At 43.7% G+C, this 25,996-nt stretch overlaps 1 pseudogene; it reads right to left on the bottom strand.

The window, feature by feature from the left end:
- Positions 1-13,171: 13,171 nt before the first annotated feature.
- On the bottom strand, positions 13,172-24,781 carry LOC473011 (importin subunit alpha-1-like; annotated as a pseudogene).
- Positions 24,782-25,996: the final 1,215 nt, after the last annotated feature.

The following is a 25,996-nucleotide window of genomic DNA, read 5'->3' as shown; positions in this document are numbered from 1 at the left end:
TTTCCACAAATAGTGCAATTCAAGACATAGATCGTGTCAGCTCCCCTGCCCATCTCGGCCTGCTCACAGCTTGAGATACATAGTAGCTGTGAAACAAAGGCATTGACTCACAGATTTTCTTTTTAAAAGGGGAAAAAAGAAAAAGTGGCCATATCAACATTTCTTTCTAAGCCCAACTCCTCAATTTGTAAAATGGATCTCATCCATTCTCATCTACTTGGAGTTCACTCCTGTTGATCTAACATTTCATTTTTCAGGTCCTCTTTATAGAAAAACTCTCAAGTAGATCAAGTGCTGAAGCTCACTATTAGCACTTTGTCTACTCCTTTTCTCTCCTGAAGTCACCGTAATCAGGTTTTTGGTCCTGCCATTCTGCTGGAAGAGCTCTTGCAAGGTCACCATGACCTCCATGGTGCAAAATCCAGTAGTCAATTCTCAATTCTCCGCTTTCTCAAATTCCCAGCTCATTTTACTCCTTCTTGGACCACTTTCTTCACTTGGTTCCCAAGACATGACTCTTGTGGCTTTCTTCCTGCCTCACCTCACCTCACCTCACCTCATTCTCAGTGTCCTTCCCTCGCTGCCCCTTGTGCCCCAGAGCTTGATTCTTGGGCTGCTTCTCTTTTTTGTTACTCCGTATCTATTTTTATTTCCTGGAGAATGATGATTTTAAAATACGCTTTAAATGCCTTCTGTACTCTGACAACTCCAAAATATACATATCCAACCTGGATCTCTCCCGGAAATCCAGGCTTTTATCTACAACTGTCTCATTGACGTCTCCTCTTGGATGGCTAAATGACATCTTAGACCTAACAAGTTCAAACCAAACTCTTGTTTTTCCCATTTTAAATTTCCCTTCCAAATTTTTGCTCATTTTGGAACTGGCAGCTCCATTCTTCCAGGCGTCCAAACTCGGAATTATCCTTGGCTCTTCTTTCCCTCACATCCAGCCATCAGCAAATCCTGCAAGCTCCATCTTAAAAATGCATCCACCTTTTACCACATCCGCTGTGTCTACCCTGGTTGAAGCCACAACGGTTTCCACCTGGATTCCAGCAATGGGCTCCTGACTGAACTCTCTGCTATCTCCATGCTCCTTTCACTCTTTTCTCCCCACAACACCCAGAGTGATCCTGTGAAAAGGGGCTCACATCATATCCCTCCTTTGTCCAATATCTTCTGCGTGCTTTACTCCATCAAGCCCTCTGTTCAAATGACATCTTACCAGAGAGCCCTTCTCTGATCACCTTATTAAAAATTACTAATCCCTATTGACCCACTGCACTCCTTTGTACTTACCCAACTTTATTTTTCTTCACAGACATATATTAAATTCCATATATCAATATTTTATGGTGTTCCACAAATTGTCTGATTTTATATATATATGTATGTATATAATATTGACTCCCCATAGATGCTAATGCTTTGAACACTTTGCCTTTTTATATTCACTGCTTTGTCCCTAGCACCTAGAACAGTGTCTGACTCAAAGTTGGTCAATAAATACTTGTTGAATGAATGAATGAAATGAATGAATAAATGACCCCAATACAAGAAGTGCCAAAATAGGAGGTGAACACAGAACACAGCATGATTATCTGACTGTAGAGAAGGTCATAAGGGCAGCCTCCTGGGAGAAAGGGATCTGACATTGAGTTGGTTGGCATAAGTTTGAGAACCACTGTCCAATAACAAAGTAGAAATTATGCCCATTGAAGCTTGTACTTGATTCCAGCTCAAATATCACCATTCATAGGCATTCTTTTCTTTGGTAAGGGGACCAGGTGTGCCTGACTTCTAAACTCCTTTCACATAAGAGATCCTGCCTTTGGGTCTTCTTCCCAGTGCCCAGTAGAAATGGAGGCTTGTGGCTGTCAGTACAAGGCACCTTTAGCGTCCATGGTTCAGCCCACATAGAAAAGGGGCAATAAAGAAAATTTGCTCCGAAATTTTAAAGAGCACATTTGGCCAAACCAGACCTGCAGGAAGTTTAATGTTGCTGGAAATGTCCTGTTCTCTTGGAATGGCTGCAGCCAATAATGCTTTGAGAGAAAAGAATCACATCCATTCACAGAGGGGGCTCTGGAGAGAGCAGGTTAATTTCAGTAGCTGCCACTAGAGGTCTGTTCACAGCTAGAAATAAGAAGAGGCATCACTCCTGTAGCCTTTTCAGCGCTTCTGGAGAGAGCCTCCTGCCCCAGAGTCTGCCCCCAGAGCACACTGAGCTCACATCACACCTGCCAGTGCCTCTGCTGTGGTCTTTTTTTTACCCATCAGAAACCCCATGTTGGGTCTCCTCCCCCAAACATCATGGAAGGACAGAAAACCCCTTAGAAGTACTGACTGTCCTGAGCCATGGCTTGAAGGAAAGAGCTGAGGAAATGGTTCCTGGTCACTAAATAAACATTTCTACATTTAGTGGTAGCATTTGCAATTACCCAAAGCAGGTCTTCTTTCATGCAATAAATGTTTCCCTAAAGGCCTATCTAAAAATCAAGTTGTTTTCATGCAAAAGAGTTGAGAGCTCACAATCTGAAGAAATACTTCAAGAATCCTGTGAGTAGTGACTTGATAACTCTGAATAATATATCTATTTGGTAGATTCATGCCTCGGGGTTGCTTTAAGTGGCTCTAAGACTTGTCTGTAGATGAGTTTGAAGTATCAATCCTGTGTGCTGTAGAGTTTGGTTATGCATTATGTGCACATCCATTAGGTATTTTTTATTGAGGTAAAATCTATTTAACATAAAATTTGGCTGGGTGCAGTGGCTCATGCCTTGACGTTGTATGGCTGTGTCCCCACCCAAATCTCAACTTGAAGTGTATCTCCCAGAATTCCCCTGTGTTGTGGGAAGGACAGGGGGGTGTAATTAATCATGGGGGCCACTCTTCCCTGTGCTATTCTTGTGATAGTAAGTCTCACGAGATCTGATGGGTTTATCAGGGGTTTCTGCTTTTGCTTCTTCCTCATGTTTCTCCTGACTAGATTTCAGAAGATATGTGGAAACGCCTGGATGTGCAGGCAAAAGTTTGCCGCAGGGGTGGGGGCCTCATGGAGAACCTCTGCTAGGGCAATGTGGAAGGGAAATGTGGGGTCGGAGGCCCCATACAAAGTCCCTAGTGGGGCATCACCTAGTGGAACTGTGAGAAGAGGGCCACTGTCCTCCAGAACCCAGAATAGTAGATCCACTGACAGCTTGCACCATGTGCCTGGAAAAGCCACAGACACTCAACACCAGCCCATGAAAGCAGCTGGGAGGGAGGTTGTACCCTGCAAAGCCACAGGGGTGGAGCTGCCTAAGACCATAGGAACCCACCTCTTGCATCAGTGTGACCTGGATGTGAGACCTGGAATCAAAGGAGACCATTTGGAACTTTAAAATTTGATTGCTCCACTGGATTTCAGACTTGCACGGAACCCTGTAACCCCTTTGTTTTGGTCAATTTCTCCTATTTGGAATGGCTGTATTTGCCCAATACCTGTACCCTCATTGTATCCAGGAAGTAACTAGCTTGCTTTAGATTTTACAGGCTCAGAGGCAAAAGGGACTTGGCTTATCTCAGATGAGATTTTGGACTGTGGAATTTTAGGTTAATACTGAAATGAGTTAAGATGTTGGGAGACTGTTGGGAAGACACGATTGGTTTTGAAATGTGAAGACATGAGATTTGTGGGGGCCAGGGGCAGAATGATATGGTTTGGCTGTGTCCCCACCCAAATCTCAACTTGAATTGTATTTTCCAGAATTCCTCCATGTTGTGGGAGGGACCCAGGGGGAGGTAACTGAATCACGGGGGCCAGTCTTCCCCATGCTATTCTTGTGATAGTAAATAAGTCTCATGAGATTGGATAGGTTTATCAGAGGTTTCCACTTTTGCTTCTTCCTCATTTTTCTCTTGCCACTGCCTTGTAAGAAGTGCCTTTCACCTCCTGCCATGATTCTGAGGCCTCCCCAGCCATGTGAAACTGTGAGTCCAACTAAAACTCTTTTTCTTCCCAGTCTCAGGTATGTCTTTATCAGCAGCATGAAAACAGACTAATACATGCCTGTAACCCCAGCATTTTGGGAGACCAAGGTGGGTAGATAGCTGATGCCCAGCAGTTTGAGACGAGCCTGGGCATCATGGCAAAATCCCATCTCTATGAAAAAATACCAAAAATTCGCCGAGTGTGGTGGCATTTGCCTGTAGTCCCAGCTACTCAGTAGGCTGAGGTTGGAGGATCACCTGAGCCCAAGTAAGTTGAGGCTGCAGTGAGTTGTGATCTGCACTCCAGCCTGGGTGACAGAGCAAGGCCCTGTCTTAAAAAAAAAAAAAAGAAAAGAAAACATAAAATTAACCATTTTAAAGTGTACAATTCGGTGGCTTTTAGTACATTAATGATGTTACACAACCATCACCACTATCTAATTCCGCTATCCAATTCTATTTTCATCATCCCAAAAAGAAACCTGTACTATTTATTAAACAATCACTCCCCACTCCCCTTTCCCCCAGCCCCTGGAAACCACTAGTCTACTTTCTGTCTCTCTGAATTTGTCTTTTCTGGACATTCCATATAAATAACATCATACAACATGTGGCTTTTTGTATTTGGCTTCTTTCACGTAGCATAAACTCTTCAAGGTTCAGCCATATTATGGTACTTATCAGAACTTCATTCCTCTTTATGGCTGAATAATACTTTATCACATGGCTATATCCCATTATTTCGGTTTGTTTATCCACTCATCAGTTGATGGACATTTGAGCTGTTCCCACATCTTGTGTATTAAGAATAATGTTGCTATGAACATTTTTGTGCAATTCTTTGTTTGAACATCTCTTTTCAGTTCTTCAGTATACATACCTGGAAGTGGAATGATTATTCTATTCATTTTTGCATTCAATACTGAATGCCTACTCTCTGCGAGGCATCAGAGTACAGAGAGGAATAAGACAAAACCCCTCCCTCCCCTCAAGTAAACTTCCTCCATGTTTTCTGCATGCTATTCATTTGTTCAACAAACACATGCCAGGCACTGGGAGTATATCCGTGATCAAGACAGACAAAGGTCCCAGCTGTCACAGAGCTCACAGTTGAGTGAGCAGATGGGAAGGAAGCAAGTAAACAGATGAACAAATAAGATAATTTCAGGTGACAGTGCAAAAGGACTACTTTTAGCTGGATGGCCAGGGATGGCCTCTGTGATAAGGTGACATTTGAGCTGAGATCTGAATAACAAGGAGCCAGTCATATGAGGATCCACAGATAAAGCCATAAGAACGTGGCAGGGGAAGAGCATTCTGGACAGAGGGAACAACAATTGCAAAGGCCCTTAGGGGGGTGAATTTGACATATTCAAAGAACTAATATTTGCTCTCATTCGTAGCCCTCCCTTCCTGCCTCCTTCCTGTGCAGCCAAAGCCTAATCCATGTCTGCCCACTCATGGACTTTACTCCATCTGCCACATCCTATCTTTTCTGTATTTCTTACCTCTCCCTCTCTACTGGTCTCCTTTCAGCCATAGTTAAATTAATCTACCCTTCAGCCAACAAAACTGGAACCCTTTATGGTTCTCTCTGGCCATTGTACCATCTTTTTTCTTCTCTTTACATTGGAGCATATCAAAAGAGTAATATACACTTGAATTACCACTTTTCTACTCTTTGCTATTCTTCAACCTTCAGCTATGTGGCTTCAACCCCTACAAACTCATGGACACTATTTTCCTCAAGGTCTCCTCTTGTTTGTAAAATCTAGTGCACACTCCTTAACTTAATTAACTCTTAATTATGATGGATACTCTTGAGTACTTCTGCTCTTGAAACTTCATATTCTATGGGTATTAAACCTCACTATCTTGCTCCTCTTCCTAAGTCTTCCTTCCATGTATCTTTTCTGCTGCCCATTTATCAAATGTCAGTGTACCCAAGGCATATTTTAGCCTCCCTCACTCTCATTCTAATCCTTCTGAAAGTGACACCAACCAAACAGTCATGGTTTTAAATACACTGCATCCTCATTATTCAAGAATTTCCCTACTCACTAAAATTTATTTGTAACCACAAATCAATACTCTGGGCAGTGTCATGGTCATTCATGAACATGAACAGAGCAGCTAACGCTGGACAAGGCAGCACTCCTATTTTAGCTTTTATACTGCAAACAACTATCCTTTCATAATCTATTTAGGACCCCCCCCTCCTTTTTTTTTTTTTTTTTTTTTGCATTTGTGTGCATTTTGTTGGTGATTTCACTGTTCAAGATGGCCCTCAAGCACAGTGTTGAAGTGCTGGCTAGTGTTTCTAAGTGCAAGATGATTATGATGTCCTTACAGAGAAAACATATGTATTAGAAAAGCTTCAGTTAGGCATAAGTTATAGTGTTGTTGCCCATGAGTTTAATGTTAGTGAATCAACAGTATATATTAAATAAGGCATCTTTAAATGGAAACACACTTAAAACAAGGTTATGCACTGATTAGTTGATAAAAATATTATGACCAAAGGCTCACAGGAAGCTAACCCTATATTTCCCCTAGGAGCAATGGCTCAATGTTCACTAATTCAGTGTTTTTGGTGACTTTGTAGAACATAACTACCATGAATAAAGAGAACCAACTATACAATCCAAACCACAATGTCCCTAAGGGCATTTTATCTTCTGCCCAAACTTCTCATCTTTTGTAAACCCAAATATTCAGTTGCCTACTGAACAATTCTCCTCAATTGTCACAAAACGCTATAATTAGCACATGGAAAGCTAGACTTGCATCTTCATCCCATTCTTTCCCCAACTAACCTATTCACCTTCCTAGTTTCCTTGTCTCTGCTAATGACCTATCTAACCAGTGACTTCAGCCACCATCCCAGAGTCCTCCTCACTGTCCCATCTCCCAAATCTCTACATTGAAGCAGTCTCTAAGTCTTCTGCATTCTTCCTCCCATGTCTTGAGTCAGTCTTCTCTGTCCCATTACTCTTGCTTCTGCCTCGCAAGAGTACTACATGCCTGCCAGACTACTATCATCCTTGGATTTCTGAAGGGCCTCCTACTTCTCCCCTTCTAATCAAGGCTTCATCTTTCTGCCAGAATTATCTTTCTACCGTGCCAATTCAATCCTGTTGGATTAATCCTACAGTTTAAAATCTTTACTGGCTTTCTATTGCAAACAATGTCAAGTCCAAACTCCAGCCTGGCATAAAAGGACTTCCCTCAGCTGAGCTCTGACTACCCCTCCTGCCACCTCTCCAGCTGATCCTCACATCATCTTTTCTCTAGCAGAAATAAATTTCTTTGCTGTTTCCTAAGCATTCTATAGTTGCACATTGTTCTCTCTGCCTCTAATATCCTTTCTCTGACTTGACCTTCCTTTCTGATATACTGTATCCTCTTAGAAGCCTTCCTATTCTTTTCCTCACTCCCACCAGACTGAATTAAATGCAGTCTTTTGTCTTCTCCAAACTTAAGTGGGTTAGCAATTACCTTTACTGTTCTGCAAGAGAGGATGGGCACATGTCTAGTTACTTCTATATCCCCAGGGTGGCACTCTTCCTACAAGGTATACTCTTGGACAAAAATGTTAGCTCCTCTGAGCTGCAAATTCACTTTTGCAAAAATAAATTAGTCCTACCCTCCTCAAATGGCTCTTGTAAAAACAAAATGAGCAATGCAAACAAACAAAAACAAACAAAAAATTGCCCAGAATTTAGACCAAAAAAAAAAAATTCAAATCTTGCTAGTACTTTTGACTCACACATTTCAGCAAGAATTCCCCATCACCATCCAACCATGCTCAAACAGCTTCTCTCCAAGACCTCTTTATTTTCACCAACACCATCCAAATTATTCACACTCTAAACCTGTCTTTTCCCCATTTATGCCTATATTCATTTGTTGTTCATGGAGACTTGTTGAATTTTTTTCATATTTCTAGTAACATCTTCCTGTCCATTTCCAATGCCACCTGTCCTACTTTGAGAACAAATGGACTCAGTCTTGTATTATTCCTTGAAATCTTCACTGGTCATCCTGCTCCCACTTCCCCCAATCCTCTCCATTCCTCCTGGTTCTTCAAGCTGCACCATGGCCAGAAGCTCCCTGTCTACTCACACAGGAGTGAAATGTGCAGGGGTGTGATGGTAAATAATTGAGTGTCAACTTGATTGGACTGAAGGATGCAAAGTATTGTTTCTGGGTGTGTCAGTGAGGGTGTTGTTCAAGGAGGTTAATATTTGTGTCAGTGGACTGGGAAAGGCAGACCCACCCTCAACCTGGGTGGGCACAATCTAATCAGCTGCTAGCACAGCCAGAATAAAAGCAGGCAGAAGAATATGGAAAGACTAGACTGGCTGAGTCTTCCAGCCTACATCTTTCTCCAATACTGTATGCTTCCTGCCCTTGAACATTGGACTCCAACTTCTTCAGCTTTTGGACTCTGGGACCTTCAACCACAGACTGATGGCTGCACTGTCAGGTTCCCTACTTTTGAGGTTTTGGGACTCAGACTGGCTTCCTTGCTCCTTAGCTTGTAGACAGCCTATTGTGGGACTTCACCTTGTGATCATGTGAGTCAATACTCCCTAACAAACTCCCCTTTATATATACATCTATCCTATTAGTTCTGTCCCTCTAGAGAACCCTGACTAATAAAATGGGCTAATAAATTGAAAGCAGTCCAACAATCATGACAAAAGAGTGTTGCTTGATGACTTCCTGAAGCTGGAGAGATTCTCTTTTTCCAGGTATCCAGTTCAACATTTGGCCAACGTTGTGCATGAGTTACAGAGAAGTGATGTAAACCAAATTGCATACAACAAAAAGTCAGAGGAAAAGCAAATACAATAGGTGTTTTTCCAACCTTCCAGAATGTTGAGTAAGAATGGATAAAATGTTGTGAGTAATGACAAATTCACTTTTTATTCATATTCCAAAAATCAAATACTAGACCAGGGTGCTCATGCTTAAAAACATTAAGAGCTCTAACCAAGTCAAGCCAGTAACTAGGGATACAGGCACATGCCACCACACCCAGCTAATTTTAAAAAACCTTTTGTAGAGAAGGGGTCTTGCTATGTTGCCCAAGCTGGTCTTAAACTTCTGGCCTTATGTGAACCTATAGGGTAATATGACTACTGAAAAAAAAGTGTGTCTCATGAGCATGGTGTTGCGAACTCAGGAAGTAATTGACCTATTGTTTTCAGCTCCAAGCAGACAATATCTGGAATGTATGGGACCACATTTGAAGAGGAACATTGGCCAATTGCAAGATAACCTTGAATGAGCAATCAAAATAAAGAAGGGTGAAAATATCAACAATGGAACACATGCAGCACCATTTATTTCAAAATTGTAGAGGAAGCCTCAGATGAATCTATGTTACATCATTATACTAAAGGCCAATTTTCTTCAACATCAGTAAAAAGCAATCATTTGAAAGACAGATAATATGAAGAGTCACTTTGGCTGGCTTAAACTTAGCACCTTGCCCTTGCCTGTAACTCATTGCAATTGCTTCTTCATTTGGGTAAATAGTCATTCAGTTATCTTTTTTTAATTTAACTGAAAATGTAAAAAAAAAATCAACCCTGTTGTCAATCAGACTGTAATAAATAATGTTTCTACGCAAACAGAGTCAAAGCCACATTAGAGATAAAAAGTTACCTCTGGGAGATTACTATTATTACTTTTTTTACCAATGACATCCCAGTCCCATTTTGTTCTTCCTGCTTCCTCAACAAGAATTTCTCAGATACCAAGTTGGTGAATTGTCCTCACATTCTAATAACATCTAATACAAAACTGGCTCTTGTTTCTCTAGTTTTTCCCTTACAGTCACCTAGCCTAAACCCAAATCCTTTAATAAGCCCTCCAATGCCCTCTTGTTGAGAAACCACATGCTCTTCCTTACTGCAGCAAGATCAATAAACCTACATGTGTTTGACTATAGGTGTGTTCCTCGCAGTCTTTGACTAGTAGGCTTCAATACATCAAATATTTATTGAGCATCTACTATGTGCTAGGTACTGTACTAGGTGATGAGAGAAAGCAAGGAGATGATTACAGATAAGAAAATGGAGGAATCTGGGACAATTCCAGAGCAACTGATGACAAGAATGGAAAAAAGAAATGAGGAACTAACCCTCATTTCTTGAGCCAACTGTGTACAGGGCAACTAGCCTTCCCTTATCTCCCACTGCAGGTCCCCGCTGAGTAGACACAGACTCTGTACCAAGTGGCACAGAATAGGGGTAGACAGCAGCCCCAGGTGGGAACTGTCTTTTAGACTAGGAGCCCTTGACTTGTGTGGCCTTTATCGAAAAATAATGAGTTAGGCCTATTATATTCCTACGTAGGATGTTGAGCTAAAATTCACATAGGCCAGTTCCAGCTGACAATGAAGTCAAACCGACTACGAAGCATTACCCATCTGTAGAGGGAACTGGGTGGCCATTATGAACTATCTGCAACTGAAGGAGGAGAAAACAGATCAGCGGACAGTTGAGACTAGAGGTCATGTGCAGAGAGCATCAGAGATGTCTTAAGTGAGGTCATGAAGCCCTCAAGAGATAGAGCAGCCTTTTTGTGCAATGATATTCCCATTCACATATGCATGGGGCCCGAATGAATTTGGGTTCCTGTCTTGAGTCTCATGTGGCCTGTCTTCACAGTTGGTACCCCTTTTGTTGAACTAGCTCTTATTGCCACATTAAGAGCCCTAACCAAGTCAGGAAAGAACAAGAGATCTTTTCTTTTTTGGGGGCAGGGTCTCACTCTGTCACCCAGGCTGGAGTTCAGTGGTATAATCATGGCACAGTGCACCCTTGAATTCCTGGGCTCAAGTGGCCCTCCCACCTCAGCCTCCCAAGTAGCTAGGACTACAGGCACACGCCACCACACTCAGCTAATTTTTAAACATTTTGTAGAAAAGTGGTCTTGCTATGTTGCCCAGGCTGGTCTTAAACTTCTGGCCTCAAGCAAACCTCCCCTCTCAGTTTCCCAAAGTGCTGGGATTACAGGTGTGAGCCACCACATCCAGCTGAGATTTTTAAACATTACAAGACTAGTAATCTAAAAAAATAAAGGAGAATGTAGGGAAGTAGAGTTCATACAGCGCCCTCTGAGTTTAGCATGGAACCATCCAGGGACCGGAATAGATGATGAAGGCAGGAAGAGGTTGATGGTGGAACTAGTGACATACTAGATGGTATCAAGCCTCGTTGCTGCCATTGTCTTGCTTTTCAAGATGTAGCTTGGGAGTCAGCTCTCTGGGGAAGCCTTCCCTTGCGTCCTCCAGTCTGACATGAGAACTTTCTTCCCATGTTCTGACAACACCTTGGTTTACCACCTCAAAGCCCTTACCACTCTGCATTCTGATTACTAAAATTATTTCTGTCTGAATGTCCTCTAGCCCAGTGGTTCTGAACTGGGGGCAAGTTTGCCCCCTCAAGGGCTACTTCACAATGTCTGGAGGCATTTTGCTTGTCATAACTGGGTGAGGGGAGTTAGTGCTGATAAACATCTAACAGGACACAGGACAGCCCTCAACAGCAAAGAATTACCTAGCCAAACATGTTAATAGTGCTGAGTTTGAGAAACCTTGCTCTAGGTCAGCACTATTACTTTTGGTGACGATAGAAATGTTCTGTTATGTGTGCTGTCTGATACAGTAGCTGCTGACTGCCTACAGCTACCATGCACTTCACAAGTGCAGATGAGGAGCTTTTTCTTTTTTTGAGACAGGGTCTCACTCTGTTGCCCAGGCTTGGAGTGCAGGGGTACGATCCCAGCCCCACTGCAGCCTCGACCTCCCAGGCTCAAGCGATCCTCCCAACTCAGCCTCCCAAGTAGCTGGGACTACAGGCACGTGCCACCATGCTTGACATATTTTATTTTTATTTTTTGTAGAGATGGGGTCTCCCTGTGTAGCCCAGGCTCATCTCAAACTTCTGGGCTCAAATAATCCTCCTGCCTCAGCCTCCCAGGGTGCTTTAATTTTTTTTATTTGTATTTAAGTTTAACTACAGTCATGTGTCACTTAACAATGACAACACATTATGAGAAATGCATCATTAGGTGATTTTGTCATTGTGAGACCATCCTAGACTGTACTTAAACCTTGATAGTATAGCCTACTACACACTTAGACTATGCAGTGTAGCCTATCGCTACCAGGCTACAAATCTGAGCAGCATATTACTGTGCTGAACACTGTGAGCAACTGTAACACAATGGTAAGCATTTGTGCATCTGAACATATCTCAACCTAGAAAGGTACAGTAAAAATACAGTATCATCATCTTATGGAACCACTATCATATATGTGGTCCTTAACTGACGAAAACATCATTATGTGGAGTCTGACTGTCATTTGAATTTTTTTTTTTTTTTTCTGAAACAAGGTCTTGCTCTGTCACCCAGGCTGAAGTGCAGTGGCTTGATCTCGGCTCACTACAACCTCCACCTCCTGGGTTCAAGCAATTCTCCTACCTCAGCCTCCTGAGTAGCTGGGATTACAGGCACCTGCCACCATGCCTGGCTAAGTTTTGTATTTTTAGTAGAGACGAGGTTTCATCATGTTGGCCAGGCTGGTCTCAAACTCCTGACCTCAGGTGATCTGCCCGCCTCAGCCTCCCAAAGTGCTGGGATTACAGGCGTGAGCCACCACGTTTGGCCTTGTAATTTGAATTTAAATGAGCACTTGTGGCTAGTGGCTACAGTGCAGCTCAAGCCTCTCCTTTCTACTCCTCCCAGTGGCCACTCCTGTCTCTCCGCAGCACTTGCTATAGCTACATTTTTACACTTGTGTGAGCATTTGATCGTTTATCCCCCTCAGTAGATTGGAAGTTTTCTGTGGGCAGGAAACATGCTAACTTGTTCACCTCTCTATTTTGTTTTTTGTTTTTTTCTTTTTTTCCGGGGGGTGGACTTTAATCTTTATTTACAGGACACTGCGAGATATAAAATTCCACAAAGAAATAAGAAACCCATTCAGAGGACAAGCTTTATACGGTATTTACAGGTTGGAACTGTTCAAGTATAGTTTCAGTGTAAAAAGCGCTACAATACCAAACCATATTTAAAAAGAGTTCTTTGTAGAGAAACAGTACTTATACAAACATAGTAGAGAAACAAACTTATACCAAACATAGTACACAACAAATTTATGCCTCAGCTATGTGATCTACAAGTTAAAGTTCCCAGGAGTCCCATCCTGAACTTGGAAGGTATAGCCTTCAGAGGTAGTTTCTGGCACCATGTTTTCATCTTCCTCTTCCTCTACAGAGAAATACTTAATTAAGCTTAACAAACCCTTCTACACACTCATTTTCATGATTTTGGAGAGCTTCAATTTTGTCTAAGCCTCCACATTCTTCAATCATTATACTAAGTTTCTCAGTTTCACCTAGTTTCTCAGCAGCCTGAAAGATACTTGAAATGGCATCCAGGATAACCAGAATAACCTTGGTATCTTTACAGTTAAGAGGTTCATCAACGGTTCTATTATGCCACGATGAATGAGCTACACAATCTGTTCAACTGTTTTGCCACTGGTATAGTTGGTCACGGCCCATACAGCTTCCTTTTGTGTCTTAAGATCTGACTTAGAACATTGGCAAAGAATAGGACTAATCCATGATTCACAACTTGCTGTATCTGGTCCTGACGGCCAGCTGTGATGTTTGACATTGTCCACATAGCTTCCTTCCAAGTGTTAGTTTTGGGGTTGGTGAGCAGGCTGGGAAAGACAGCAAGTGCCTCTGCATCGATCACAACCTGAGTCTGTTCATCTGTACCAGTGACAATATTCCCTATGGCTCTTAGTGCAGGAGTCACAATTGGCAATTCAGAAGCTCCTAGAAGCTTCACAAGTTGGGGCACAACTCCTGTTTCCATGACGATGTCAATTCATTCATTTGGACCATCAGTCAGGTAGGAAATAGCCCAGCAGGCATCTGCTAATAGTTCTGGATCATCATGATGCAGGAGCCGAACTCAGATAGGAAGAATTTCCTCAACAGCATCTAACCGGGGTGCAGGATTCTTGTTGCAGCAAAGATTTGAAAGTGTCCAGGTAAGATTACATAAGTAACCACATGCTAAAGATGACATATCAGGAACTGCAAGAAGAGCCAACAGTGGGTCAACGGCACTGTACTTAGTAACCAAGTCTCGGAAAACTGAGCTATATCACCTGCAATGTTTCCTGGAGCCGATACAACTTGTTCACTGATGTGAGCATGGGGAGATGCCAACAGAGAAATGAATGCTAGGATGGCACCTCCATCTACCACAACCTTGGTTTGTTCTGATTCCCAGAAGCAATGTTAGTGAGCATCCAGGCAGATTCAAACTGAATGGGACTACAATCAGTTCTGCCTAAGAAAGACACAAATTTTGGAATCAAACCAGCCCAGATTAAGTTGTCTTTGCGGGGCGGGGGGTGGTGGGGGGCGGGGGCGGGGCTGTTTTCCTCTAGAAAGTAGTTTCCTGGCAGCTTGAGTAGCTTGGAGCTAACTTTCCACATTGTTGCTATTTATGCCTTTGACAATGTCATCAACACACTAATTTACAGTGCCCTGATTGTTGTGGTTTTTCTGCAGCGGACAAGTAGCATCATCAGGAAATGAGCTTACATTTCTCCTCTTCAGCATCTGGTCATTCTTAGCTTTCCCCAGCTCCACATTGACTTCTATTCTGTGACACCTCATTTCTGTACTGTCTTTTCCCTTGTTCCTGAATCTGTTAAGTCGGGCAGCTGGCTTCACCTTTCTATTTCAGATGCCTAGTACAGGGCCTAGTACTAGATAGGTTCTCAGTATACATGTGTGAAATGAAAGCATAGCCAAAGGATGAATGGCCAGCCAGGGAGTATGTTAGTGAGAGTTCTCCAGAGAAACAGAAGAAATGGGATATTTTACATATACATATATGCACATAATATACGTATTTTATATATACTATACATATTTATATATATTACACACACACACACACACAAAGGGATTTATTTTAAGGAATTGGCCATGTGATTGTAGAGGCCGAGAAACCTCCAGATCTGCGGGGTGAGTTACCAAACTAGCAATGCGAGATAGCTGATGGTGAGCTTCTAGGCTGAAGACTGACAGGCTTGGGACCCAGACAGAGCCATTGTGCAGTTTGAAGAAAGTACTTAGGTAGGAAGAAGTCTCTTTTACTTGGAGGAAGGAGAGCCTTTTGTTCTATTCAGGCCTTCAACTGATTGGATGAGGTCCATCCACATTAGGGAGGGCCACATCTGCTTGACTGAGTCTACAGATTTAAATGCTAACCTCATCCAAAAACACACTCTGAATAATGCTTGACAAAAGCACCCTGAATAATGTTTGACCAAATATCTGGGCACACCACGGCCCAGACAAGTTGACACAAAACTGACCATCAGAGGGGGTGACAATTTTTCTTGCTGAGTTTGTGTTTAGGTAAAACTTTATTATAATTAGGCAAATAGTTTAAAGTTTTTTTTCAAAGGACTTAGGGACCCTAAATTTGGGTGGGCTTAGCCCTGATCTCTTTCCCTGAAAGAGACAGGAAGGATCAAAGAAACAGTGTAAATCTATCAACCCTGGTTCAGCCCGTGGTGTTCCTCATGGGACACTGAATTCCACAGTGGCTGCTGGGGTGATGGGCTGCCATGACCTACTCAGGTATAAAGTGGGAGTGAGAAGACCACCAGGGGCTGGGGACCATGTCCTTAAAATTCTGGACCATGAAACTCTTGGTCCCTGGTCATTTCTAGATATGGTCATTGCTAACCCTCAAATTGTTGTTTTGCATAAAAGCGAATGTGTTTTCATAAACAAGAGGGTTTGCTATTTCAAAAACTCAAAGACTCTGCCCTTCTAGCTCAGAAAGCTACCATCCTAAGTCCACCTCTGATGCTCATGCTCTTTATGCATGAGACCAAAGGACTGTGGCACACTCCTGCCACCTGGTGGCAACATATGAAAAGTCATGCAAAGGCTTAACCCTGAGGTTCTGATTTGGCCAAAACACAAGACAGAAAGAGCATGCTTGGAGACTTGCATTAGTGAAACAAAATTATAAGTTAATAGGACCATAAACCTGGAAAGAAAAGTAGTGATTACTGAGTTCAACTATCTCAGTTTCCAGATGAGGAAACTAAGGTTTAAAAATACTTTGTGACTCACTTAAAGATATTTCAGAGCCATGGCCTCATCTTCTCCCATCAAGTGCAATTTCTCCTTTAATCCACCTCTTTAAAAAATTCCTTACTTAGGGCAACTGAAGGCTTGATTAATTGGCAGAATGGTGAGCAATTAAATACAATTGTAAAATAAACCAAAGGGACCAATTTCTATTACGACCGCTGTTTTGTAATGAGCAAAGGTCTTTGTACGGACACTTGCTCAGAAGTGACAGTTCTGCCAGAGACGGTTTGCAATGAACTTGCTCTTTCAGTTTGAACAGAGATGGACGTGCATCAGCAAAATCAAGTAAGTGATCACTCCTCTCTACAGGAATAGGATATCACCTTTTCATTTTCATGGATCAAATATGGACTAAATGTTGCTATGTTTTGCTAGCCGCTGTGCTAGGTGCTGGGAATACAATGAGGAGAAAACCAGAAGAAGTTTTTGCTTTCATGGAGCTCACAGTCTGATAGGGAAGACAGATGAGTTAAAATGCAACTACAGTTATGTGTCACATAAGGACATTTGAGTCAGTGAGGGACTACGTATACAACAATGGTCCCATAAGATGATAATGGAGCTGAAAAAATCCTATCTAGTGATGGCATAGCTGTTGTAATGTCATTACACAAATGTTTGTGGTGATGTTGCTGTAAACAAATCTACTGTGCTGCCAGTCATATAAAAATGTACAGTAGCCGGGCACCCTGGCTCACGCCTATAATCCCAGCACATTGGGAGGCCAAGGTGGGTGGATCACTTGAGGCCAGAAGTTCGAGACCAGCCTGGCCAACATGGTGAAACCCCATCTCTACTAAAAATACAAAAATTTTCCAGGAGTGGTGGTGTACACCTGTAGTCCCGGCTACTCAGGAGGCTGAGGCACAAGAATCGCTTGAACTCGAGGGGGCAAAAATTGCAGTGAGCTGAGATTGTGCCACTGCACTGCAGCCTGGGCAACAGAGTGAGACTCTGTCTCAATAACAACAACAACAAAAGTATGGTAATATCCTAGGCTTTCACACTCACTCACCACTGACTCACCCAGAGTTGCAACTTCCAGTCCTGCAAACTTTATTTATGGTAAGTTCCCTATACAGCTATACCATTTTTTATTTTTTATACCACATTTTTACTATACCTTTTCTATGCTTAGATAAGTTAGATACATACATACTTACCATTGTGTTACAGTTACCTACAGTGTTCAGTACAGTAACATGCTATACAGGTTTGCAGCCTAGGAGCACTAGGCTAAACCATGTAGCCTAGGTGTATAGTAGGCTGTATCGTCTAGGTTTGTGTAAGTACACTCTAGGAAGTTTGCACAACAATGAAATCACATAATGACACATTTCTCAGAACGTGTCCCTGTGGTAAAACTATGCATGACTGTGCTGTGCAAGGTGGTAATGAGAACACTGTATGTGGGACTAGGGATAAGAGTTGAGCTAGGACTGGAGAAGACAGCTGTCAACAGAAACAGAATCAACTATAGTCCCTGGTACTAGACAGGGAGCAGTGTCTGATGGAGCCAAATTCCAAATGTGGTTGATTGTTCAGAAGTGACAATTCTGCCAGAGATGGTTTGCAATGAACTTGCACTTTCAATTTGAAACAGAGATGGATGTGCATCAGCAAAATCAAGTAAGTCATCACTCCCCTCTACAGGAATAGGATATCACCTTTTCATTTTCATGGACCCAATATGGACTAAATATTGCTGTGTTTTGCTAGCTGCTGTGCAAGGTGCTGGTGCAGACCAGCCAAGTATACAATGGCCGCACTGCCAGACTGGAGAGTCCAGTGGGAGTTGGCATCAAGAAGACCCATACAGTCCATTAGGCTGCTTGGCTATGGGGGGCTGGCCCCTGGCATGCCACGTGCTGGGTGTGGTAGTCACCAGAAATAGACAGAGGGGCAGAAGGAGGCAGTAGCAGAGGCTGGACCGCTGAGTCCCTGCTTGGGAAGCCCCACAGCCTGGCTGAGGAAGACAGTGTTCATGTACACCCTGCTTCTGTCGGGATTGGCCCAGGGACTTGCGCTAGGCTGAGCCAGCAGGGAGTGGGGCTGCCGGCACAGGCAGCCTCTGTGGTGACGGCACCAGCAGGGCCCAGATGGAAACTCTGACCGTGGTGTTAATTCATTCCTCTGTGGTTTTCTGTTCAGGCAAATACCAGTCTCTTGTGGGTTTGTTTAGCTTAAAGCTATTGGCTGTTGGGGCTAAGGCTCTACATCCTTGATTTCCAAGTCCCTGATTGGCCAAGTTTAAAGGAAGGGATGATCAAGTTGTTGGCTACTGGGAAGGACATAAAGCTTCGGAGAGCAGTTGAGGAAACCCTACTAATTTCCCCCCGACCTGAGGTACAACCCGGCCTGGAAATGCATTCTGTCCTGCTCATAATACAACACAAGCGTGTGAGGTTTCAGGGTAGGCAGTGAGCCTGTGTCCTCTCACATGTCTAATGCAACATCTTCTTGGGGAGAATATTGACTCTTCCAAGTGGAAAGCTGGCCTGGAGCCTCCTAGGAAAGGTGGCAGATGGAGCTTGGTTGATTCATGATACCATAGCGTCTTGTCCGTTTGTTGGATTGAGTATCCCCTGAAGAACTTTCCACACCCAAACCTGCCCTGGGACATTCAGTTCAACCCTCTGCAGTGAACTTTGGCCCAAATAGCAAGAGATTTGCTTCCACCAGGGCTTGGCCACAGACCAGCCGTGTGACTCTGAGATAATTCTCACTCTGTGACTCAATTTCCTCAGCTACTCTTGAGATAATTTTCAACACCGAAAAGAACAACTATTGCTGTAGCCAAAAATAAAAACTAGATATTAGTTATGCTAGATATTAAATGCCATCCAAGAGACAGTAAATTTAATGGCCCCAAAGTGGTTTCAGGTCTCTGAGAGGAATTTACTCCCCAGCTTTGGAGAAGAAGCTAAGTGCTGTCCTTCTATTTCTGTCCTGCATTCAAAAAGTCATAAATAGTTAACTGTGTGAGTCCTTTTTTAAAACCTCCCAGAAGCATCTAAAAATAGCCTCTGGGGGCTCAATGCATATTTCCTCAGGTCCTCCTCTTAATCTTTCAGTATAGGTGGTGACGATTTATTGTTACTGTCACCTATGGATTTACAGAAACAAAAGCAGCTAGGCTGGAAGGCAAAGAGAGGAAGCTTTTCGTGTGGGAAGGGTCTCTTGGGAAGTGGAACCTAGCATCAATACAGGGATGAGACATGTCACCTCTCCTTTCCTTGGTTTCCCTGCTAGTAAAAGGGGAGAGAAGGAGAAGTCTGTCTCCCCAGGGTACAGTAAGAATCTACCCTCAAGTAGGAAGCTTCAACAGACAAAGCAGAACCTGCCAACAGCCAAATGCTATTATGACAAGTCAAGTCCACACTCATTACATGCCTTTGCAGTGCATGTCACCCCTGCTGTTTCCTATCTCCAGGCCCAAGTGGGGCCCCTTCTGCCAGTTTTCCAGCCCAGTGGCATGACCGGAGGCTGACTGTCCGTCATGAGCTTGATGGACAAGGGACAGGAACAGCCAAGCCCAGCTCAGCTACCTGCCTGTTCTTTTCAAGCATGCCTCTGCTTCCCTTATGCTTAACAGCAGCGTATAGCACCCCTCTCTGACTCTCAGCCATCTCCTTCAGGCAGGCATCCTTGCAAACAGACCATCAGCCCAGGGCGCTCCTATGGACTTAGAAGGAAGGATAGGGCAGGAACATTCCTGGCGGCCTCCGTAACCTTGGTCCTCTCTCCTAACAATGCACAGTAATTAGCTGCATCTCGGGCCCCCTGACACCCCTTAACCTGGAAAATCAGGCAGACTTGTGCGACAGCAATCAGCTCCCAGACACATCCAGCCGTAATGTGATTACGCCATTTACCAAAATGCAAAGAGAGATACTTGAGGCGTTTCTGATTAGGGCTGACATTATCCCTCTAATGGGACACCGCATTAATCAAAGCTGTTGCTATGACTATGGCGATGGTGGGGAAATAACCCCAGCTTGATTCTGGGCCTACCCAATGCCGCCAAGGAAGAGGTCAGCTTTTGTTAGGGACATAGCAGAAGAATTGCTTCTTCCTGCTTAAGAAGGGCTTTCTATTGAAATCGCACCAGCAGCCAGAAAGACAGGCCTCTGTTTTCTTTCATTACACTGGGATTTTCTGGTGCCATTGCTCAAGATGACTCGATAGCATTGTTCTGGGAGGGACTGGGATGTGTGTGTGTTGGGGGTGGGGATATGGAGGCTGATTTGTGGGGCTGTCAGAGCCTTCTGCTCTCCAGAACTGTATCTTAATTGCTGGGTGGCCCCCTGGGAATCATGTAGGGCATGAGAACCTGGGGGCGGGGGAGAAGGATGATCTGTGGAAAAGCCCAGCTTTTCCCATGGCATAAACACTCTGGGCTTCTGCTGCTTTCTCCATTCCAGAGCCACTAAAGCATTTGGCAGAGACAAGACTGCACCACACACCCTATGACAAGGCAGATGGAAAAACAGGCGGGAATGAAATGGATCTGAAAAGCCTGTGTGGAAAACCCCCTGGCCTCTGCTCCGGGCTGTGGAGAACCCATGAACTACAGGGGAGGGCAGGGGAGACCAGGTGATGGGGGCTGGGGATGGGGTCATCAGAACCCCATGATGGCTAGATAGAGGTAAACCGTTCCAAACACCCAAGGCAGCCTTCGCTCCGGTGCAGATACTGAAAGGGAAATAGAGGTCAGTGATGTGGCATAGCTCCTCCCCCCAGGACAGGGATAGAGCAGTGGAGAAGAATCAAGGAATCTGGTTCTAGTTCAAGTCCTTTCTGGAATTTTCTCTGAGCTTGGTTTCCCCATCATCAGAGTGGGGTCAATGAAATCTACTCTGCTGTCCTCATAGAGGTGTAAAGGTCGGTCAGACCACTTCCTCTGGGGGAAAGTGATTTGTGAACTCTGGAGCACAGATATTCAAACTTGGCTGCATTTGGGAGTCACCTGAAGAGGTTTTTGAAGTTCTGAAGCCGGGGCCCCAGCATCAGACATTCTGGTTTCATTGGTCAGAGAGGCGGCAGGGTGTGGGGATTTTTCAAAGCTCCAGGGGATCCTCATGTACAGCCCAGGTTGAGAATCACTGCTCACAAGTGCTATAGGGAGCCGTGCCCTGCCTTTGAGCCTCATTTCCTATATTTTTTAATGAGAATAAAAATTTTTTAAAGTAAAAGGCTTTCATGGGAATAAAAGGAAAAAAAAAAGTATGTGAAAATGCATAAAGTCCTATATCCTGGATTCCTAATTAATGTTCAGTTCCCTCATTAGAGGCCATTGCCTCTGTTTCAGGGGAGTCTCGTCCCCAGGGTGAGACCCTGGACAGCACCTTCCCTCTTAGCTGTGTGACTGTGTTCAACTTACTGAATAGCAGCAAGCATTTACAGCACCTGAAGCCTTTCACATGCTTGATCTCACTTAATTATAGCAATAACCTGGGGAGGCGGGCATAGATCATTGTTACCACCCTGTGAAGCAACATCATAGGTGACTCAGGCAGTCAGTGGTGGAGCTGGGATTTTAGCCCAAATTTGTCTTGTTCCGAAACCGGAGTTCTTTCCATGACCTCCTTGGTTAGAACTGACCTGAGTCAATTTTGTCATTCACTATGTAGATGTAAGAGGTCTTGGGGCCGTAGGTCTCTGCATGTTGTAATGAAAGCAGGTGTCAGATAGAATTCTGCGATACAGACTTTCATTTATTAGCAAAGCAGGTGCAAAAACAGGCATGTGGCTTGCTCTGTGAGCTCAATGACATCCTGAATCATTGTCCTTTTAGGTGCCCCAGTAGATCCTCGCATGAAAGCTTCACTCAGGGCAGAGGTGACATTTTTCAGCACCACGATTCAGCTATCCTTGTCATTGAGTCATGAGAAAAAAATTAGCTGATAATCAGTCTAACAAACACAGAATCCATTGGAGACATAAACTTATGGCACTGTTCCATTTAATAAACACAGGGAGACAAGTCAGAAGGCTACCAGAACATTCTAGCCCAGAGTTGACAAAGGCCTTTCCCAATGGCTATGGGGAGGTAGGAAAGGGGTAGGATCATTCACTGAGTCAACCAAATATGTTGAGCACTGTACTAGTTTCCTATAACAAAGTACCAAAATGAAGTACCACAAAATCGGTGGCTTACAACAGAAATTTATTTTCTTATTCTGGAGGCTAGAAGTCTGAAATTAAGATGTCAGAAGGGCCATGCTCCCTCTGACACCTCTAGGGAAGGATCCTTTCTTGCCTCTCTCCTGGCTTCCTGGTTTCTGGTGGGTGCAGCAATCCTTCATGTTCCTTGACTCATTAATCTCCCTCTCTGCCATCACATCACATGGCTTTCTCCCTGTGTATGTCTGCACCTCTGCATCCTTTCATCTTCTAATAAGGACACCAGTCATATTGGATTTAGGGCCTGTTTTAATTCAATATGATCTTAACTAATTATATCTTCAAAACCCTATTTTCAAATAAGGTCACATTCTGAGGTTCTGCATAGACATAAGTTTGGGGCGACATTATTCAACCCAGTACAGGCACCTACATTACGCCAAGTGCTGTGAAGAAAGAAGGTAAAGGTGAATAAGCATTTTTCTGCACTTAGGTTGCTCAGCCCCCAGAGAGGGAGACAAGCAGGTTGGTGCCTATTCTGAGAGCAGTAAACACACGTTGCTGGTACAGAACAGATGAAGCATCTCACCCCAAATTAACAGGGTCATGGAAGCAACCACTGAGCTGAATTCTGAAGGCCTGGCAGGAGGTAGCCAAGGCAAGGAGGTCAGAAAGGCAACAGAGACAGAGGGAGGGACATGTAGGTCCAAGGGTCTGGTTGTAGAGGGAGCAGGATGAGTGCATTGAGGCAAGAATATGGGGTCTGAGATGGACAAGTGGTGATGTGTGAAGCCAAACTGTTAGGCAAGGGCAGGTCAGGAAGCATCTCATGTGCCTGTCTAAGAATTTTTTCTGTGGACCACAGGGAGCCATTGGCATAGTTTAAGCAAGGGAATATTGTAGTCATATTTGCATGTTAGAATAATCACTCTGAAGCAATGAAAAGGGTAAATTGGAAAGGTTTAGAATGTAAATGGGAAATCTCAGTAAAAGGCAATAAATAATAAGGTCCTGGCGTATGGCCACAACCATGAGGATGGGGAGAAGGGAATTGATTTAATATTTATTCAATACGAGGGAATCAGTGGATAAATCAAATGGTGGGCATGGAAAAGGAGTCAATAATAACATCCAGGGTGCTTTGCTGTAGGTTTTTTTAAGCTCAGGTCCTGAGGTCATCCCTGAGCTATTTGGAAGTGATCAGGACAGAATGCTGGAGAACTTCAACATTTCTGAAGCAGGAGGAGAAAAACCAGCTAGTAAATAATTCAGAGAAAAAAATAGTCAAGTGACAGGAGAAATGGAATTATACATGGGGAGCATTAAGCAGAGAGCCACTGGGACCTAGGCGGAATTAGCACCCAAGTAACAATGTTAGCCCAACGAGGTGAGTCCCAGGGAAGGAAGAACTCTGGGAAGCTTAGAGACCCAGAAAGAAGGCAGAGTAGGGACAAAGACCACATAACTTTATATTAGGCAACTTTCCCAACTTGGTATTAAGCCTGGATGTCACCAAGAGCAGTGGGGTCCAGTTCATTTAACAGGGGTTACCAACTGTCAGGTTTGCCCAAGTCTGTTCCAGTTGAACCCTGAGAGCCTAACATCCTGAGAAACCTTTCTGTCCTGGGAAAACCAGGACATTTGGTCACCCTGATTAGGAAACACTTCCTGAGCATCTGCTACATGCCACATGCTATATTGGATGATATCAAGATTAACAGTGCACAGAGCAGGCTCTTGTGCAGCCCACAGCCTGGTGGGGGGAAGTAATGGATTATAAGCTCCTAAAACCTGTAGAAGAGTAGGTTGAGATTCCTCTCCTTCACTGCCAAGGGCAAGTTGAAGGAAAATGGTTTGAATATAACTTAGGCCAGGGATGAAAAAATGCTCTCTTAACAAAATAAGGCTGTGGTGCATGTTCATAAGTGTATGTTAATAGGAGAAATACTAATTTCTTGTATCAAATTGAGAAGGGCAGAAGTTATGCTTATTCTGTTTTTTTTTTTCTATAATAAAAGAAATGCGAGTTTTCAAGATAGTTTTGTTAAAAGGAGAAAAAATTTCTCTTGTAAAGTTAAGGACAGTTTGGGGCCAGAAGGAAGGGAAGATATCTACACAGGATAAAATGTGCTTGATTTTATATGCTGCAGGAAAGAACTAGTTACAACTCAAAAAGAAAAAAACCCTGTTGAGTCTCTCTTTGGTCCCCATGTGTAGATAATTTTCCTAGGGCTGCTGTAATAAATTACCACAATCTACGTGGCTTAAAATAACAGAAATTTATTCTCTCACAGTTCTGGAGGGCAGAAGTCTAAAATCAAGATGTCCGCAGAACTTTACTCCCTCTGGAGGCTCCAGGGAGATTCTGTTCCTTGCCTTTCCAGCTTCTGGTGGCTACTGACATCACTTGGCATTCCTTGACTTGTAGCTGCATCAGCTTCAATTTCTGCCCCCATCTTTGCACAACCTTCTTCCCCATGTTTCCTTATGTGTCCTCTTCAGTTTGTCTAATCTCCCTCTGCCTGACTCTTATAAAGGCATCTGTCATAAACTCATTGTAAGTTGAGGAGCATACTGAATGCATATCACTTTCACACTTAAAGTTGAAAAATCAAATACAGAGAGATGTCATCAAGATTGCTTACTTGAGGTGCTCTGCACTCACTTCCTCCACAAGGAAGGATGAAAATACAAATAGATAACCACATGTCAAATAAAATGTCTAAAGAAGAACACCAGAATTCAGCAAGGAAGTGACAAATACCTTTTGAGATAGAGACTCAGGACAGCAACATGAAGAGGGAAGTACAGCACCCATCCAAGATCAGCTCAGAGCCAAAAGGGACTCCCCAGTGTGGGGGAAAGGTAAGCAGGAAATCTCCAGCAGTCCACATTCTCACTTCACATGTCTGCTATCTTAGTTACACGAGAGCCCCCCCTCCCCGACCTTCACAGGCCTTAAGCCCAGTGTAAGGAGAGGCCTGGAATCCACAAGACTGCATTATTCCAGAGACCAAATTCACACAGAATCACCCCCCACTCCCCAGAACCCAGGCTGCTGCAGCACAATGTAATTTTTAGAGCAGAGCCATCACCACAGTGCATCCTGCCCTGAGGATCAATAGTCTCTGCATTTCTCCATCCCTGGAGCTCCACTGATATCCCACCACATTTACCCAGAGGGCTGCAGAGTCAAAAGACCAGCTGAAATGATCAGTACAGCCATATTCCTGGCACCAGATCCCACACAGTACCCTACCTCTTGGGGAACAGGCAGTCCAGCACAGTTAAGGAGGCTGCCCTCAGGAGAGAGGGAGCTGATGTATGCACTCTCCAGAGCCTGAGAGCCATTTACCCAAGGCCCATTGCCACCAATCCTGCTCTCTCCAGCATCAAAGCTGCCAAGCACCCATGTATAACCCCCAGGAGCCCAAGAACTGGCCTGCCTAGGGCCTGCTGCTACTGGTAACCATGCCCTCTTTAACAGGGAAACCACCATGTGCATGTGCATGCCCCCAAGGGCTCAAGGACTGGCCTCCCTGGTGTTCCCAAACCCACCAAAGCCATAACAAAGCTTCCACAAACAACCACAGCCTAGGCTGCTAAGGCACTTGCAGACACTGCTGACATTGATTATAGCCAAAGAAATTATACAGAGACTATACTACTAC

This window comes from Pan troglodytes, chromosome 11 (assembly GCF_028858775.2).
Source record: "Pan troglodytes isolate AG18354 chromosome 11, NHGRI_mPanTro3-v2.0_pri, whole genome shotgun sequence".
NCBI lineage: Eukaryota > Metazoa > Chordata > Mammalia > Primates > Hominidae > Pan > Pan troglodytes.
This window is presented reverse-complemented; position numbering and strand designations above follow the sequence as displayed.